The sequence below is a fragment of the Triticum aestivum genome, chromosome 7A (assembly GCF_018294505.1).
Source record: "Triticum aestivum cultivar Chinese Spring chromosome 7A, IWGSC CS RefSeq v2.1, whole genome shotgun sequence".
Classification (NCBI taxonomy): domain Eukaryota; kingdom Viridiplantae; phylum Streptophyta; class Magnoliopsida; order Poales; family Poaceae; genus Triticum; species Triticum aestivum.
The window spans coordinates 10877568-10897054 of record NC_057812.1 but is presented as its reverse complement, the minus strand read 5'-3'; the positions used below and the strand labels follow the sequence as shown (position 1 = coordinate 10897054).

General features: G+C 40.9%; 1 long non-coding RNA gene and 1 pseudogene across 1 annotated transcript; both read right to left on the bottom strand.

The window, feature by feature from the left end:
- Positions 1–328: 328 nt before the first annotated feature.
- Positions 329–3471, bottom strand: LOC123150919 (uncharacterized). Its single transcript, XR_006475414.1, has 3 exons — positions 2973–3471; positions 2703–2758; positions 329–2286 (listed from the first exon to the last, which is right to left on the bottom strand). It is a non-coding gene; the product is annotated as an uncharacterized lncRNA (long non-coding RNA).
- Positions 3472–10751: 7280 nt separating this feature from the next.
- On the bottom strand, positions 10752–11884 carry LOC123152772 (BTB/POZ and MATH domain-containing protein 1-like; annotated as a pseudogene).
- Between the last annotated feature and the right edge of the window lie 7603 nt (positions 11885–19487).

The following is a 19487-nucleotide window of genomic DNA, read 5'->3' as shown; positions in this document are numbered from 1 at the left end:
ACCAACATTCTGTTGGGCCTACCATGGGCCTTTCCCGACCAACAGTTTGTTTGGACTGCCATGGGCCTTTCCCAACTAACTATGGGACAGCGTATTGTTTCCCGACCAACAATTCATTGGAGTTGTCATGGACCTTTCCCAACCAACGGTCAGATGGGAGTTTGTTTTACCGACCAACAGCTTGACAGCATTTTGTTTAGGCTATCAACATTTAATACCCACCAATTATTTGGCATTTGCCTCACCAAAACAGTGTCCGTCTAGTAATATATCTCATTACAGTACAATATCAATCAAATTAAAGTAACATGCATGTACTCCAAAAATATTAAACCAAAACCAAACAAAAATAGCACATTAATTACTTCTCACAAACGGAGGAGGTAGCCAATTAAGAGGAAACATTTATGGTTCAGTGACCGAGAGACCGGATAGGTTTACAAAATGATAGCCAATAGATATATGTCCTACAAATCATGCGTCTTACATTACACAGAATATCCACTTGACCAAGACACCATATATGATAGCTAATAGACACATGTCCAGCGATTCATAGTCCTCTCCATTACACAGTTAACGCAAACTGCGAGCTTCATGGTTCCTGGTCATCTTGTATGTCTTTCCTACAAAGAATCAAGGCAATGGGAAAGTTTCAGCTTATATTCCTAACGAGGGAAAGCTCCTAGTTCAACAATTAGTGTCCAATCTTAAACCCACATACACCTAAATATAGCAGCAACAACAGAATAGGAAAATTGATTCACCTCATACATTTCCCTGCACTCTGGAAAGAATAGGCAAATTTATATAAAACATAGCTTTGCACTATTAAGGTCATTACAGCAGGCACTTATGGAAACATGACATCAGTGATTACACCACAAGGCAACTGATTTGCAGCATATATAAGAACTTTATTACCCTACAGTAGACTAACTCGAAATTTCTTGCTCTCTAATTTGAGAGTATTATTGTTCAGTTCATCTTCACAGCAGTTTTAAGTTATTAGGAACACCACAACAGCTAAAATATTCCAATATAGCCTTTATGTCAACCATACATTCTGTTCCAGTATAGTAATTAGCAGTAGCACACTTTTATTTTGTCTCAGTGGGATTTGAAACAACTTGTTGAAAAAGAGGTCCGTCTGTTTAATGTTTGTAACGAGTAAATCTTCTGGTATGCATATAAAATTCAAAAAAGCTAAGTGCTCGTAATTATATTTCATCAATTGTGATAGCTTGCAAGAATGTGTCAGTTGAAGAAGAGGATATTAACAGTAGGCGAATCAAAATGGAAAAAGTACAGCATAAAGGTCGAATGTTAACAAATCCCTATTGTTGTTCTACAAGATAACATCGCCATATGACAAATAGGTACTTTCTTCTAGAGAATGGTTGAATTAAGTTCATTTCATATCTAACACTGCTTTTACTTAATCTGCTAATATACATCGTTGAAATTGGTAAATCGTATCATTTAAAGTTCCACTGGCAGATTGTAAAAGCATTATATGGATAAGACTTACCTATGTGGATCTGTCCAACTTTTATCCAACACTAGGTGAACTAAGATGAAAAAATAAAGTCAAAATCGAATCATTTATATACCTCGCAATGGATCAGAGGAACAATGTACAATCTTATAGGGACATCTATCAACCATGAATACCACCTTCCAGCGTGGTGTTTGTGTGTGTGTGTGTGTGTTTGATGATTAACCGGCCAAGTTTACATGCATATATCTGAATATTAACGACCTTATTTCTGATAGCATAGAATAACTGTATGTGCTGCTGTGAATATGAGTGCTTTGTTTCACGCTTCTCTTGAACAAGAGAAATAGAGACATGATAATGATAGGATCCAGGAGGTATGCACATGAATTAATTTTCAAATAGATATCAGTGTTTTAAATGCAATATCTTGAAGCTTTCCCTTCCCCACTTAAAAACTGAGTGAGATTTATCTTTATAATGTTTCAGTTATGATAAAAGAGAAACTATCTGTGCATATAAGTGTTTCAGAAGCTACAGTATAGTAGTGGCAAGTCAGGATATAGGTTCCATTTGTTTAATCCATCATTTAAATTTCCATGGATTGACAGTAGTGACCACAATGCGCATGCAACAGACTGGAAAACACTAACAAAAGTATTGTTCGCTCTGTTCGCTTGGTAAGTTTACCTTCTATTATAATAATCTCCAGTATATGATTTGTTCAAATGTCGAATGTCGAAACCTAAGCAGTAAGAAACCAGCATGTAATCTGCCAGTCATAAATTCTGCAAGGTGTAAAATTGAAAATTAGGTTCCAACAGAAGTAACAAAATTCTAGAATGACATATCAACATGTCAATTATAGTAAAAAAATAGCACATAATCGAGTGAAAGGTCCATATAATGTAGTTCACATCAAAAAACAACAAAACAAGTTGTTTCTCAACTTATCATACCAAAAAAATAAGTAATGGGATGTATATTGTGTAGGGGCAGAGTTGTTATGATGCACTGTACCCATATGACTTGTGACCAACTATTATTTACATGTTCAGACAATTGTTTGCAGAAACAATACAAACCAACTCCAAGCTGAAATAAATTGAGTGCCATCAAAATCAGGTCAAGGACAACAAACGTATATCTTGGCAATATTAGATTAGTCATCCTCTCCCAAATATTACAAAGAGTAGTGGTGTACCGGCTTTTTCCTCATCACGCTTCTTTGCAGCTTCAACTCTCTGTTGCCGGATCAATCTGCGGATGCAAAAAGGATAGGTAAAGAATGATTGTTTGCCAATAATCAAACAACTATGACCTAGTAAGAAAAACTAATTCAATGGAGGTCTAGGAAAGATGTGTAGTTCTACTACAAACTGAGTAACTGACCGACAGGGATCTGACGGAATTCAAGATAAATGGAGAAACTACAGTTGCACATCAAAATTCGAAGAAAACAGGAAGGACTCACTGATTACAGGTAGGGGTCGAAGGGCACAGCTGCTTGGAGAAAGGTAACACAGCGGGCAGAGCGCCACCACCGGGAGGAACGCGTAGTCACCACCAAGAAGAATGAGCCTCTGCCCGGAGCGCGAGGGTAGGGGTGGCGGTCTGGCTGCAGAAAAACGGCATGGTAGCATGGGCCATCGCGTGCGGCACGCTTGGGGAGGAATGGAATAGTGCGGCAGTCACCGGCGGCCGGTGTGGGGCGGACGCAGGGATAGTGGATCTACGCCGTGTGGGCTGCTAGCGCTCCGTGCGGACGAGGCGCGCGAGAGGGGCGAGCCCTCCATGGCTAGACGCACACAGATCGACGGCCGCGTACCCTTTCCTTCGGGGCGGAGCTCAATCTGAGGGAGAGGAGTGGAGGAAGAGGATGGGAGCCGCCACCGCCGCCGCTCAGATCGGGAGAGAAAGAGATAAGGGAGAGAGGGCGGAGAGATAGGGGAAGATTAGGGTGGGCTCTGGGCTGCGGGATGAGGGGCAGTAAATTTTGGATGGGCTTCGCGCCCTAAGTTTCCCAGGCACGCGCGCAGATATTTTGGGAGGCCCAACTGGCGACCCACCATCGGTCGGCATTATTTGCCGACCAACAGTTCGATAGTACTGCACTTTTTACCGACCAACGGTTTGATGCTACACACTTCAGCATTCCCGACCGACTGTTGGGTGGTACACGTGAGTATTACCGACCGACAGTTCGATAGAAGTTTTCTCGACTTGCAGTCGGTCGGCGAAAGTGACTTTTGCCAACACACGTCGGTAGGGAATGTAGTGTCGTGGTGTAGTGCCACCACGGAGGGCTTCTACATCATCACCATAGCCTCTTCGATGAAGTGTGAGTAGTTTATCTCAGACCTTCGGGTCCATAGTTAGTAGCTAGATGGCTTCTTCTCTCTTTTTGGATCTCAATACAATGTTCCCCCCCTCTCTCGTGGAGATCTATTTGATGTAATCTTCTTTTTGCGGTGTGTTTGTTGAGACCGATGAATTCTGAGTTTATGATCAAGTTTATCTATGAACAATATTTGAATCTCCTCTGAATTCTTTTATGTATGACTAGCACATATGTCCGTGCGTTGCAACGGGAGGAAAAATAGTGTGCACTTCATGTAGTGAGAATTATATGTGCAAGAAAAACCCTGTGTGCATGTCAAGAAGGAACATTTTGGTTCTGGGTATCGCCGCGTGTGAAGTAATCAATCCGCTATTTTTTCATTCATTGATCGAGTGGATTTAAGAGTTTTATTAGGTCATCGCACGCCAGAGAAGGTCCGTGAATTATTCAATCTATTTTTTCATTCATTCGAGGGGATTTTAAGGCATGAAGTTCAATAATATGGAAATGAGGCGGGTCTTCTCTTTTCGAGTCAATGGCAACACCTGCTAAACAATGGACAACGTAAATATTTAAGAACATACCGCAACGTCAGATTTGAAAGATTCTATGATTACTTTTTTTACTTCTTAAAAAATAATTGTTATTATGAATTGCCAAATATTCTTGGAAACATGAACAAATTTTGAAATCTCAAACAATTTTCAAAACTTCAATTTGTTTTTTGTAAGTTTCATACATTTTTAGAAATACAGAAACAAAATTTGAAATGGGAACATTTTCTAAAATTCACAAACATTTTTCAAAAACACGAAACTTTTATAAGAACACGAGCATTTTGTGAATTTTTGAACAATTTTAAAAAATGGGAACATGTTTACCTTTCAGAACAATTTTAGAAAATGTGTAATTTTTAAAATGAACATTATTTGAATTTGTGAGCATTCCTTTAAAGCAAGAATATTTTTCAAATTTGGAGCATTTTTTAAAATGTAAATTTTTTAAGAATCTTGAACAATTTTGGAAAATACATTTTTTTGAAAAAGTGGGAACATTACTTTTCATTTAAAAAAATTCAGTGTCCTTTTCCAGCTAGCGCACGTGCCAATACATCCATTCTTTGTCCGGAATAATAGATCCATACTTCATACATCTTATTACTACATGTAGTTTCACACACGTTTATATATTCGTACGACGGTATGTAAAGAGAAATACATGGCTATTTAAAATATTTCTATGTTGAATTCGTGAACATTTCACTACAATAAGATTTTTTTTTCGAATTGGGAACATTTTTTAAAATACAATGTTTTTTTGAAAACCTGAAACAATTTTGTAAAACAGAAACGTTTTTTCCATTTTCAACAAATTTCAGAATGACAATTTATTTAATATCTGAACATTTTTAAAACGGGAATGAAATTTTGGAATTCTGAACATTCTTCAAAATTTTGAACAAAATTGAAATTCCAAACATTTCATAAAAAATTATATGATAAAAAACGTAAAAATAAACAAAAATAAGATTAAAAATGAAAAAGGAAAAAAGATAGAGGAAGTAAAAAGAGAAAGGAACATATAATGATAAATAGAAAATGAACACAAAAAATGAAAACGGGCCGGCCCTGTTTAGGGCTATCTGTGCAAACCTCCAACTATCTGTTGCCAGGTGCGGGAAATAGTAGTTTCCCTGCTGCGTGGGCAGGGAAATAAGTGGGCTAGCTTTACTGGGCTTTAGCGCGTGGCCCATGTACGAAATTCTGGATAAACCATATTTCTTTTTCTAGCACATGGATGCACAAAAAATTAGTACCACCTCGGATAGTAAAAGAAATCTATACGGTGGTGAACGGATGAAATTTTTGGAGAAGCGCACCTTGCTTTATTAGTAGGTACAGATTGGTTATCTTTGCAAGTCTCTTCGAATTATCAGTCTGGTTTGGCCTACTAGATTGGTTTTTCTTGCAATGGGAGAAGTGCTTAGCTTTGGGTTCAATTTTACGGTGTCCTTTCCCAGTGACAGAAGGGGCAGCAAGGCACGTATTGTATTGTTGCCATCGAGGATAACATGATGGGGTTTATATCATATTGCATGAATTTATCCCTCTACATCATGTCATCTTGCTTAAGATGTTACTCTGTTTTCATTAACTTAATACTCTAGATGCATGTTGGATAGCGGTCGATGAGTGGAGTAATAGTAGTAGATGCAGGCAGGAGTCGGTCTACTTGTCTCGGACGTGATGCCTATATACATGATCATACCTAGATATTCTCATAACTATGCTCAATTATGTCAATTGCTCAACAGTAATTTGTTCACCCACCGTAGAAATACTTATGCTCTTGAGAGAAGCCACTAGTGAAACCTATGGCCCCGGGTCTATTCTCATCATATCAATCTTCCATCACTTTATTATTGCTTTGCTTTTACTTTTGCCTTTTATTTTACTTTGCATCTTTATATCAAACATACCAAAAATATTGTCTATCATCTCTATCAGATCTCACTCTCATAAGTGACCGTGTAGGGATTGACAACCCCTAATCGCGTTGGTTGCGTTGAGCTATCGTTTTGTGTAGGTACGAGGGACTCGCGCGTGGCCTCCTACTGGATTGATATCTTGGTTCTCAAAAACTGAGGGAAATACTTACGCTACTTTGCTGCATCATCCTCTCCTCTTCGGGGAAATCCAACGCAGTGCTCAAGAGGTAGCACTTATCTGTGGTGACAATGGGATATTCACGTGATCTACTTGATGTATGTTTTGATGATCAACTTGCGGGTTCAGTGACCTTGTGAACTTATGCATAGGGGTTGGCACACGTTTTCGTCTTGACTCTCCGGTAGAAACTTTGGGGCACTCTTTGAAGTTCTTTGTGTTGGTTGAATAGATCAATCTGAGATTGTGTGATGCATATCGTATAATCATACCAACGGATACTTGAGGTGACATTGGAGTATCTCGGTGACATTAGGGTTTTGGTTGATTTGTATCTTAAGGTGTTATTCTAGTACAGACTCTAGGATAGATCGAACGGAAAGAATAGCTTCGTGTTATTTTACTACGGACTCTTGAATAGATCGATCAGGAAGGATAACTTTGAGGTGGTTTCGTACCCTACAATAATCTCTTTGTTTGTTCTCCGCTATTAGTGACTTTGGGGTGACTCTTTGTTGCATGTTGAGGGATAGTTACATGATCCAGTTATGTTATTATTGTTGAGAGAACTTTCACTAGTGAAAGTATGAACCCTAGGCCTTGTTTCCTAGCTTTGCAATACCGTTTACGCTCACTTTTATCGCTTGCTACCTTGCTGTTTTTATATTTTCAGATTATAAATACCCATATCTACCATCCATATTACACTTGTATCACCATCTCTTCGCCGAACTAGTACACCTATACAATTTACCATTGTATTGGGTGTGTTGGGGACACAAGAGACTCTTTGTTATTTAGTTGCAGGGTTGTTTGAGAGAGACCATCTTCATCCTATGCCTCCCACGGATTGATAAATCTTAGGTCATACACTTGAGGGAAATTTGCTACTGTCCTACAAACCTCTACACTTGGAGGCCCAACAACGTCTACAAGAAGAAGGTTGTGTAGTAGACATCAAGCATCTGTTTAGTACTTTGTTTCGATAGCTAATAAATTTTTGCAATAAGTATGTGAGTTCTTTATGACTAATGTTGAGTCCATGGATTATACGCACTCTCACCCTTTCACCATTACTAGCCTCTCTAGTACCGCAGAATTTTCACTGGTGCATAAAACCCACCATATATCCTTACTCAAAAGAGCCATCGTACCTACCTATTATGGCATTTCCATAGCCATTCCTAGATATATTGCCATGCAACTTCCACCGTTCCGTTTTATTATGACACGCACCATCATTGTAATATTGCTTTGCATGATTGTAAGATAGTTAGCATGATGTTTTCATGTCTTGTCCATTTATTAATGTCATTTGCTATGCTAGATTATTGCACATCCCGGTACACCGCCAGAGGCATTCATATAGAGTCATATTTTGTTCTAGTATCGAGTTATAATTCTTGAGTTGTAAGTAAATAAAAGTGTGATGATCATCATTATTAGAGCATTGTCCCATGTGAGAAAAGGATGATGGAAGCTATGATTTCCTCACAAGTTGGGATGAGTCTCCGGACATTACAAAAAAATAAAAGAGGCCAAAGAAACCCAAAAAAAGGCTAAGGAAGCCCAAACAAAAAAACGAGAGAAAAGAGAGAAGGGGCAATGCTACTATCCTCCTCGCATGTGGCCTCGCTCCTCCTCGCAGCATGGGTGGAGGTAGACGCCATCTCGTGGGTAGTCACTGCTAGGTGGGACCAGGGGTGGACTCGAGCGGATGACAGCGGTCGACGAGAGCGTCCGCTTCTGTCCGCTTCATACCCATTTGTTCGTAGATTTGGGCCAAGTTTAGGCCGGGGAGGACAATAAACGGACAGCAGGCGGACACACGTGTCTGTTCGGGTCGCCCCGTTGGGCCAAGTTTTGTGTTCACATAACCCATACAGACAAAATGGGTCTCTGCGCTGGAGTTGCTCCAATTCTGATGATTGTTAAGTCCATGTGTGTTGGTCAACAATCGTGCATGCAAAGCATTCAAAGTCTTTTCTCTAATTAAAATCTACCAGTTAATTTTCACCTGCAAGTGCATCAGTAAAGTACCGCATGCATATATCTATATATATATATATATATATATATATATATATATATATATATATACTTAATATTAAAGGACGGAGCCTTTCATAGTTCTGCATAGGTCATCTATTTATATCCGTTAATTTTGTGTAAACCTCAAAAATTGACGACTGAGATCTAAAAATAGATCTACACACATGTAATGTATGTCAACCAATATTTTTACATCGTATCTACCTGTACGTGGGCACACAAAAGAAATCCAGAAAGTAATGCTAAGGAAATCAAACCCACGGCGTCTCCAAATCAGATCGATGCCTCCAGATTGGTGTTCGTTTCCATATATACCATGTATTGCAAGAAATCCTACCAGCATGGACGAGTGTGTTGTGATAGTCCAATCGCTGTTGGCGCTCTTCTGACCAAGGCCTCCCAAATCATGGGCTCCAACAGCGGCGACTGTCGGGATGGACTGCTTTCCAGCCTTACCGCCGCCCATCACCAGCGGCCCGACCTCCGCCGTCTCGTCGGTCTTACCTTGCCTCACCTGGAGTCACCCTCCCCGAGGTGTCCTTTGCCGCGGCAGCGCGTGCGTCCTGGGCGTAGTCGAGGAAATAAGTAGGCCCTTGTCATCGTCGTCATCCGTCGAGACCTACGAGCAGGACAACCAGGCATTGCTGGGAGGCGAGGGCGAGGTGACTGGCAGTGGATCATGGCGAAGTCGACGGCAAAGAGCAGGAGAGGGAGAGCACCGTGGAGGGAAGGTGCAGGACGGAGAGGAAGAAAAGGGAGATGGGGGATGGAGGAGGAGCAAGGCAGTAAGGACGACATGACGAGCCTCACGGTCAAATCACTTGGGCATATCGCCTAGCTGAAGTCTGACCTCGCCACCGTGTGGTCGGCACTGACGGATGCTATGTGCGCATTGCCTTCCGCGGCGAGGCAGACGGCGCCGGCACCATGCCTATGGAGATAAAGCAGAGGGAGCAGGAGATAGAGGGGCAGACGACCTAGAGCGGCGACAACGGCGCTCGCCATGGCTGCAGCCTCATGTGTATCGCCATCTATGCAGGACGCAAGCAAGCAAGCTCCGCTGGATCACCTGATGCGAACAAGTATACTAGCAAGGAAGCACACATGTACGAATGCAGGTATGCATCAACTGATGTTGACCGCCTATAGTTTGACCTCCCAAGAATTTATCCTCTAACCTACTTAGTGTTTCATGCTTGTGTAATGGTCTACTAAATTATACCAATGACGCATGACGGAGGGGTGTTCATTGTCAGGTGATATGATCAGGTATATTATCTGATGGAGCTTATTATTTTATTTCGTAATCCTGTCTGTCTTGTCCTATTTAAGGTCTTTTCTTTTCAGAGATTTTCCCTTTCAGATTTAGTTTTGATAGCGATTTGTCTTTCTGTGAAGATCTTTGTGTGGATATTTTAGTTGATATGATCAACGGTCAAATTGTTTGAATTTCAAAATCGATTGAATATTTCAATCATAGGGTTGCATATAGACAACTAGATGTTGGCATTTTGTTGATGCAGAGGCTGAGTGTAATTGGTATCTTCGTGATATATATTAATATGTTTCACATTACTCTTTAGTAATTTATTTTTTTCAGGGGAGACACATGCTCCAAATGCAGATGAGATGATGGTGATGTCCGCCATTATTACAAGTAATTATGACCATGTGTAGCGAGAGATCGTTTCTGCCCCGAAGAAGCGACGACACGAATGGGTCTTGGACTAGAGGGCAAGAGTGTGGGATGGTGCATGCACTAAGTTGGTGGAGGGAGCGGCTTGTCAAAGGCGATGTGTTAAAAGTATTATGACCAAGATCGGCACCTTGAGAACCATCGGCGACGATAGCTGAGAGTGACAATATGAATGGGTTACTTGTAGCATGCAAGGATTTGCTTTTCCCATTGCAACGCACGGGCATATTTCTTAATATTCTCAAAAAGTAAATTACAACAACTACAAAGGCTTCCCTAAATTTTAGAAAAAGGGAGAAGTCAAAGAGAGCAGATATAGACTAGATTCTTCTCAGATGGCTATGTATGAATAATCAAGTACATGGAAGCTAACACATGAATCCAAGATGAGCACACTAAACTTTTCAAGACTTATATAGTTGCTCCTCAAAAAGATCTCGAGAAAGTGACAAGGGCAGGTAAGCTAAGTAATCCAAGTTTTACCCTGGGATGAGCACATTAACCTGTGCGAGACTTTGTTACTCTCTCCGAGATTTCTGCTATGACAGCAGGGCATGATCTTTTCAAGTGCACATACCCTTGGCCTGAAATCACAGCAGCCAATCTATTCGAAGAGATAACAAATTCAATGCAGGCTTCTTTGAGCCTGCTGCAGTGATGCTGGTCAGCTAGAGCTAACGTGGTTGCCACAGTCTCGACACGAAGTCTTCTGCAGAGAATGCCTTCGCATATCATCTTCATCCTTTCCATGGCGTACCGATCTGCAGCCACCAGTAAATGCTTAACCATGTCATCATCGAGGTTGTCTTGAGAAGGCAATGAATCTGTGTAGATGAAGCGAAGCAATTCCTTGAAAACAGCTGGCTGCACATCTTCCACGGTTATGTTGAGTGCCGTCCGACTTCCCATCGGTCCATACAACTCTGCCTTGAAGACCGGTGACCGCATTGCAAGCACAGTCTTATGCGCAGGGAAAGTCTCCCCTCTAACATTGAATGTCACGTCTGTCTCCTCCTCGGTCTCTAGCCATGTTCCGAGATTATCTGCCAAGTCTGAGGGTGGCACCTGGATCTCCATGGCATCGGCAACAAGCGGCACATTGCTGATCACGCTGAGATCACACTCAATTATAAGATGGTCATCACGCAGGTAAGGTGATTTCTCCAGCTCACTCTTGTTCATAAAAGTATGAACACCCCAAGTATATTTGTTCTTAATGGGGTCGACGGAATCAAACACTTCGGGTGATCCCAAGCAGGACGTCACCGACGTTGACAGCCCGTTGGCCTGGTTGACCAACCTCAAGTCGAAGAGCGCCCTTGCCTTAGCACCCTTGCTCACGAGCTCCACGTAGACTGAGACATGGTCCTCGATCATCTCCCTGTCTGCATCAGGGTAGTAGCGGATAGTAGCGGATGCACCATTCGTACCCGCCAACGGAGGCGCGAGGGGACCGGATGAATTTGCCGGCGCCCATGCCCTTATGCAGGCTGTACCCGACGATGTCGAATTCGAGCGTGGCCCGCGCCATGACTGGGGTGCACCTCGACGCCCTCCTTTCTGTCGGCCTCTGCCATGATGCCATCGATTGTGGGAGCTACGGTGGAGATCAAGGGTGACGAGAGGCAGAAGGAGACGAGGGTTTGGGCGAGCAGCAGAGACGAGGGTTTCTACTTGCGAGCCGTAAACCTCGCCACGTTCCCGTCGCACTTCACGCCGGCTGCGTGGACCCAAAACTCAAGGGGAGCCGCGCACACATCAGCATCCCATGGGTCGCGGGCTTTTTTGTGTGTCCGGTTAACGGACTGTAAAAAAAAAGGTATTGGAGAAAAATTCTACACCAACATAAAGCATTGGAAAGAAACACTACTGAAATCTAGGATTTCGCTGAGTTCTAAGTTTTTGCCGAGTTCAGTTTATCGGAAGCTCGGCAGTGTATGGTGGCTAACGAGTTTGCTGATAAATGGACTCGGAAGTAACGCGACACTCGACAAACATCATCGTTTCCCTAGTGCTTGTCGAAAGGCAGTCGGTAAAAAAAATTGAAACTCAGCAATGATGCACATTCGCCGAGTTCTGTACGACAGAAACTCGATAGTGCCCCGAAAGGTGGACCCAAGAATGATCAGGCAATGGGACATGACGTCAGTCTATGTTTGCTGGGTTTCCACTAACAGAAACTAAACAATATTTATGACTTTTCTTATTACGGAATACCAGGGTCCAAAAAACACGCCAAAGAAATGTCAGGCGGACACCACAGGACACGTGGCATCTATTGTTTGACGGTTGGCCTTCCTATGCCGAGCTCCAAAACTAGGCAAAGGGCTGACCCTTCATCTACCTCACGTTTATTAACATTGGTGTGGGCGCGACAACTGCAAACACCCTCATCCGGCCCCTTCTCCCTCCTCCCTTGTACATCTCCCTCATCAGCCGCGCTGCCTCTGCTCCCTTCTCCCCATCGCGCCGCCCTTCTTCTTTTCCTAGCCATCTCCTTGCCCACTTCTTGTCGCACCGGCACCCCAGTCTATTTTATGTTGACAAAGAAAAATGTGCTTATGGGATAAAATGTTTTTTTTCAAAACCGTCCCATGTGAAATATTCACCTCATACACATTTTATTATTTAATGTATCTACAATCTAGCTAAATTTTGGCGTCAACCCAGGCAACCTTGACAAACCACTTGGACACCCTTGTGTTTTATAGTTTTTTCTATTAGTTTTTCTTAGATCAGAATTTTCTATCAGTTATTAAGACTAAGCATTATGATCACTAGTCATCTACCCGTGCACCTACACGGCCTAGCTATTATAGGAGTACATAGTAATTAATAAAATTATATTTATCTGTAAAATGCAAGTTTTTAACTTTCAGATATCATACAATTTGATAGATGCTAAGTTATCAAATAATTACAACACCTCAACTCAAAAAATAATTTAATTACAACACCTAATAATCAACTATATAATAAACTTCATTGTAGGGAAGAGTGCATCTGTTTGCTCATTTATGTTCCACAAACTGCATCTTTCGTCTAAATGAAGCCTTCATGTCATGGTACCAAGGAACACCTATTTGTGAATCTTACGCCACCTATTAAGGGATTGATAAAGAATGAATTAGTTTGATCCATTTGGCAAGATACACATCTTGCCCACTTATTCAATCCACATTGTAGCATATACAAAACAACTCAACCAAGTTCGAGAAACAAACATTACACAGACCTACCGCTCAACAAAATTCGAAGTGTGAGAGGTATATGCTGCATGGTTAGTCTTGTTTTTCAAATATGGTGTACATAACAATTATTTGCATATATAAAAAAAAACTAGAGAAGGTATACGACATTTTAAAGACAGTTCTAATGACTACTATTTCGGTGGATATGTGTCCTATTGAGTGAAATGTCAATATAAAATATTTGTATAAACTAAATAATTAGAAGATGTTTTTAAAATTTAAGTCCAGTGACTACTGTTTAGGTGATACGTTTTCCATTTAGTGTTGGATTTCTTTATTTGAGGTTGCATTACTTTGTCGTGGTTGATTTATATGTGTACCCCAACTACAATGCTACTCCTATCATTTTCGTACTATATGTTTCTTCTTAGTCCATTAGTAAGTGCTCCTACTTAATTTTCAATAAATGCTATACTTAGTTGCGAATGTATCTATCTAGAATCACATTAGCTATTAGTATCTCGTAATACTTGAAAAATATTTTACCCTTATATAATTATATTTTTATGGATCCAATTTTGAAACAATCAAGTCTGTCTTGCCAACTTCTAGCACGAAAATCAATGATAAATTTTCAATTGATATTTGTTAATGGGTTGATATTCATTCTTTTATGCATAACAATTTATGTTATTCTTCTACTTGTCTTACAATTAGGCGATATCAAAATATTAGACAGGTAGTGGTGGTGTATCTGAGGGCCATTTGCGAAAAAATTGTATGTTCGTGCCTAGTTTAGTTTATCATGGTTACGCCTTCTTTTGGTACGATGAGATGTAATAATTATTTTACAATCAGGCATATGCTCAGTTTTTTTAGCTGAAGCTTGAGGACTCCTTAGTTATACATGTCGTTCTTCTTTGTCTACATGGACTCGCAAGTCATTTTTATTTGTTTTTTGGGTCCGTCTATGAAGTATGATGTCAGCTTCATTTTATTGTTTTCATTGTTAGTCATGTTTATTTGATTTTAACTTGTCAAAGCCAAAACCAAAAACCAACTCGCCCCTGGGAGGCCGCCGGCCTATACGTAAAGCTAGTCAACAGATCTGTCCTTCTCTATATACAATGAACTAAAAGCGATTTTTTTATATACAATGAACTAAAAGTGGACTAAAAAAATTGAGAAAACAAAATAGAGAAAATAGATAAATAAGAAGAGAAAAAAATAAACACATTTTGATTTTTTTTAAATGTTGGTAAACACAACCAACTTTAGAAAAATGAACAAATTTATGATTTTTGGAACATTTATTGAAAATTGTGAATTTATGAAAAAATAATAAAATAATAAAGAAAATGAGATCAAGTTTTGGAAAATAGAAAAAATTAAAAGGAGAAGAAAACCAATTAAGAAAAAATGATACAATACAAAGAAAAACATGAACAAAACAAGAAACATATCCTAGCTACTTGGGCCGGCTCATCTGTGGTTTGTTCGCTGTCGAGTGTGGACTTACAATTGGGATAAAAAAAGGTTGGACCGCCAGTGCTGAGTCAAGGGTGGCCCGCAATTGGGACTAAAAGAGGTCGGTCCCAGATGCAAGTCGAGATTGTAATTGCAACTGGGACAAAAAAAGGTTGGGCCATAGTTGCGAGTCGAGGGTGGACTTGCAACCGGGACGAGAAAAGGTCGAGCCCCAATTGCGAGTAGATGGTGGACTTGCAACTGGGACAAAAAAGGGCAGGCCCCAATTGCCAAATCGAGGTTGGACTTGCAATTGGGAATTAAAAACTCGGGATCAGTTCCGAGTCGAGGGTGGACTTGCAACTCGGACAAAAAAGATGGGGCCATAGTTGTGAGTCGAGGATGGACTTGCAACTCGGACAAAAAAGGTCGGGCCCCAGTTGCGTGTCGACGGTGGACTTGCAACTCGAACAAAAAAGTTTGGGCCCGAGTTGCGAGTCGAGGGTGGGCTTGCAACTTAGACAAAAAATAATCTGACCCCAATTGTGTGTCAAGGGCGCACTTGCAACTAGGATGAAAATGGGTTGGGCGCCACTTGTGTATCGAGGATTGAGTTGCAACTAAGACAAAATTTGGCCAGGCTCCTAGTTGCGTACTAAGGGTGGACTTGCAAATAGGACAAAAATGGGTAGGCCTCTAGTTGCGTGTCGAGAATGGACTTGCAACTAAGACAAAGAAAAATGGCAGGCCGCCACAAATAGCATGTCGGAGGCGGAGTTGCACCTGTGACAAAAAGGGTCGAGGCCCCAGTTGCATGTCAAGGGTGGACTTGCAACTGGACAAAAATGGGTCGGGCCCAGTTACGTATTGAGTGTAGAGTTGCAACTGGAATAAAAATTGGTAGGACTCCTAATTGCCCCCATTGCGTGTCAAGTGTGTAGTTGGGCATGCAACTGAGAGAAAAGTAGGACAGGCCCCGGCTGCGTGTGGAGGGTGGATTTGCAACCGGGACGAGGAAAATGGCAAGGTGCTCTAATTGCATGTCGAAGGTGGTTTTCAACTGAGGCAAAAAGGGTTCGACCCCAAGTTGTGTGTCACGGATGGACTTGCAACTGGAATAAAATTGGGTCAGGCCACAGTTGCATATTGAGGCTGGACTTGTAACTAAAAAAAGCGGACCGGTTGCATGTTGAGGGTGTACTTGCAACTAGCACGACATTCAAAGAGAACATGTCGAACGATCAAGAACTTAGACGACACACAGGTAAATTTATTTAAAGAAACTCATGAATTTAAACAAAAAATAAATAAAGAAGGAAAAAGGAAAATAAAAAAGAAAAGGAAATTGACACACAGAAAATTAGAAAAAAAATATCAAATTTTCTTTAAAAGAATTATGAATTTAAACGTAAAAAGATTTAAAAAACACACAAAAAAGTAGAGTGAACATGTAGCTTCCGTTCATGAATTCATAAAAAAAACCATTCATCCATTCAAAAGGTGAACATGTAGCGTTCGTTCCCAACACAACTATATACGCAAAAGAGTTGAGTTGGAAAAAAAAGGACGAGTGGACAAGAACTAATGGGTCGAAGACGTGCTTTTTTTCTTCTCGAATACGCTATGGTCAGCGTATCATCGCATTGATAGAGGAGAAAAACGTACAGGTTGGCATCAGGGACACGTACACTACAGGGCGTGCCCGTGATACACAGTGAGCATAGAATGGGTTTCTTAGCCCAAAGAGACTAAGCTACGTTACAGGGATGATGTTGTTATGTCCTTTGGCTCCTGTGCGGGCCCAGGAGCGGGCGTCGTCCTGTATTGCGACCAGAAGAGAGGCGGAGGAGGGTGTGATCTTGTCGAAGATGATAGCATTGTGATGACGCCAGAGGGACCAGGCCGTCAGCGCGGCGATGGTGGAGAGCCCACGTCACTTGTCCAGGGTCGTCGTAGGAAGAATCGAGCTGAGCCAGTCGAGGAAGGCAAGAGAGCCATCTGGTGCGGTGATCTCGGGGCAACACCAGGAGAAGATGCCATGCCAGATAGTGCGAGAGAAAATGCACTCCACCAGAAGGTGGTGTATGGTCTCAGCTTGTTGGGAGAACATCACACATTCTGGCTCATGCGGTAGGCCACGCCGTTCCAACCGGTCAGCCGTCCAACAGCGGTTGACGGAGGCGAGGTAGAGGAAGAATTTGACTTAGAGAGGGGCACCCGATTTCCACACAAGGCGCTAGTGCTCAGATAGTGTAGAACCGGTGAATAAGGTGTTGTAGCATGAAGACGCAGAGTTAGCCCCGTTCTCCATCCACTTCCAGAGAATGGTGTCGGGCTCCTGGGATAGAGTGACGGTCTGTAGCCGACACCAGAGGTCAAAGTACTCGAGCACTGCCGCCGGACCCAGATGACCATGGATGTCGCGTATCCATGCCCGATCCTTTTTTTCATAGACGTGCTCACTTCCCTTCACTCTAGATGTGAAATAGCAAACCCGTTTTTATTTTCATAGGAATTGAGATGTGTGATCTTTTTTTTGGGTTTGTCCATATAACAGTTAGATGTGAGATATTATAAGTTGTGACATGTTTATTTGTTTTTTTACTGGACTACAAAAATAAAGCAACAATGTGCTAATTAGGAATTGAACTCGAGTTCGTACCACTACAACCAATGCATGATAGTAACATAAAGTAAACGGGAAAGTCTATAAAAGAACATAGCACAGCGTCCAGATTAGAGGATGTTTGAAATTTTTTGAAACCTTTTTTACAGATTGTGATTTTTCTAAATGTAGAATATTTTTATCAAACACAAACAAATTTAAATTTTGGAAAGTATTTTACAAATTTGAATAAACTTTATAATTCTGATTTTATTTTTGAAAAGTAAGAACAAAATCTGGTATTCCGAACAATTTCTTCTCAAACAAATTTGGAATTTAATTTTTGAAAATCCCCGGACAGTTTTAAGAGTGTGGACACTTTTGAAGATTCCAACATTTTTAAAAAAACAAGAATAAGCTTATTCTATCTTTATTTTGATAATAAACTTTCAATAAAAAATTGTTTGCGCTGTTAAAAAATGTTGACATTTAAAAAATGTTCGTGCATTTGAAAAGAATGTTCTGTGATGTCTAAAGAAATATTATATACAATGGAAAAGAATCTTAACATTCAAAGAATGTTTGTGACAATTTTTAAAAGAAACTTCACGCATTTAAAAAACACACGACACTTTCTAGAATTTTTTTATGCAATGTAAATAAAATGTTCGCATAATTGTTTTTTAAAAGTTTCATACCATTTAGAAACATGAACAGTAGGAATTTGCAAAATCTTTACCATGTATTCTAAAAATGCTCGGGCCTGTGTTTGAAAAAAAATATTCATCTTGTATTTTAAAAATGTTCAGTGTGTGTTAAAAAAATGTTCCTTGTGTATACAGAAAAATATGTTGTGTATACAGTAGCATTAAGCTTATGCAGCATGAGTCGTGGCACGCTCATGTTGCTGCTATGCTCTCTGTGTGACATCTTTTGTCCTACCCTCCCGTGGCAGCGGGGTCCTATTGGAAACTAAGGGATATTAAGACCTCCTTTTAATAGGGTACCGGACCAAAGCATTAGCACTTAGTGAATACATGAACTCCTCAAACCACTAGTAGAAAAGGGGGCAATGGTCCAGGCCGGGTCAGCCCATTAGTCCCGGTTCAGCCCAGAACCGGGACCAATGGGGGCATTGGACCCGGTTCGTGAGCCCAGGGGGCCGGCCGGGCCACGTGGGCCATTGGTCCCGGTTCGTCTGGACCTTTTGGTCCCGGTTGGCAGGACGAACCGGGACCAATGGGCCTGGCTCCTGGCCCACCACCATTGGCCCCGGTTGGTGGCCTGAACCGGGACCAAAGGCCCCCCTTTAGTCCCGGTTCATGCCACGAACCGAGATTAAATGGTCGGTCCTCGTTGCGCTTCACAGTTTAGTCCCACCTCGCCAACCAAAGGGCGCCCACACTGGTTTATAAGCCCGTCCCTCTCTGCATTGTTGAGCTCCTTTCAAAATGAAAATAGATGCCCCTATATAGGAAATTTGACCTAAATTCATAATGAATTTCTCTGAAATTCATAGAAATTGATTATGAATTTAGGTTGAATTTTCTCTATAGGCGCATCTATGTTCATTTTTTAGTAATTTTAATCACAAACTTGAGATTCACACAAGTTTCAAAGAATTTAAATTTTAACTATTCTAATTTGAAAACTAATGGCACTAGTAAAGTTAATCACAAACTTGAGATTCACACAAATTTCAAAGAATTCAAATTTTAACTATTCTAATTTGAAAACTAATGGCACTAGTAAAGTTAATCACAAACTTGAGATTCACACAAATTTCAAAGAATTCAAATTTTAACTATTCTAATTTGAAAACTAATGGCACTAGTAAATTTTAATCACAAACTTGAGATTCACACAAATTTCAAAGAATTCAAATTTTAACTATTCTAATTTGAAAACTAATGGCACTAGTAAAGTTAATCACAAACTTGAGATTCACACAAATTTCAAATAATTCAAATT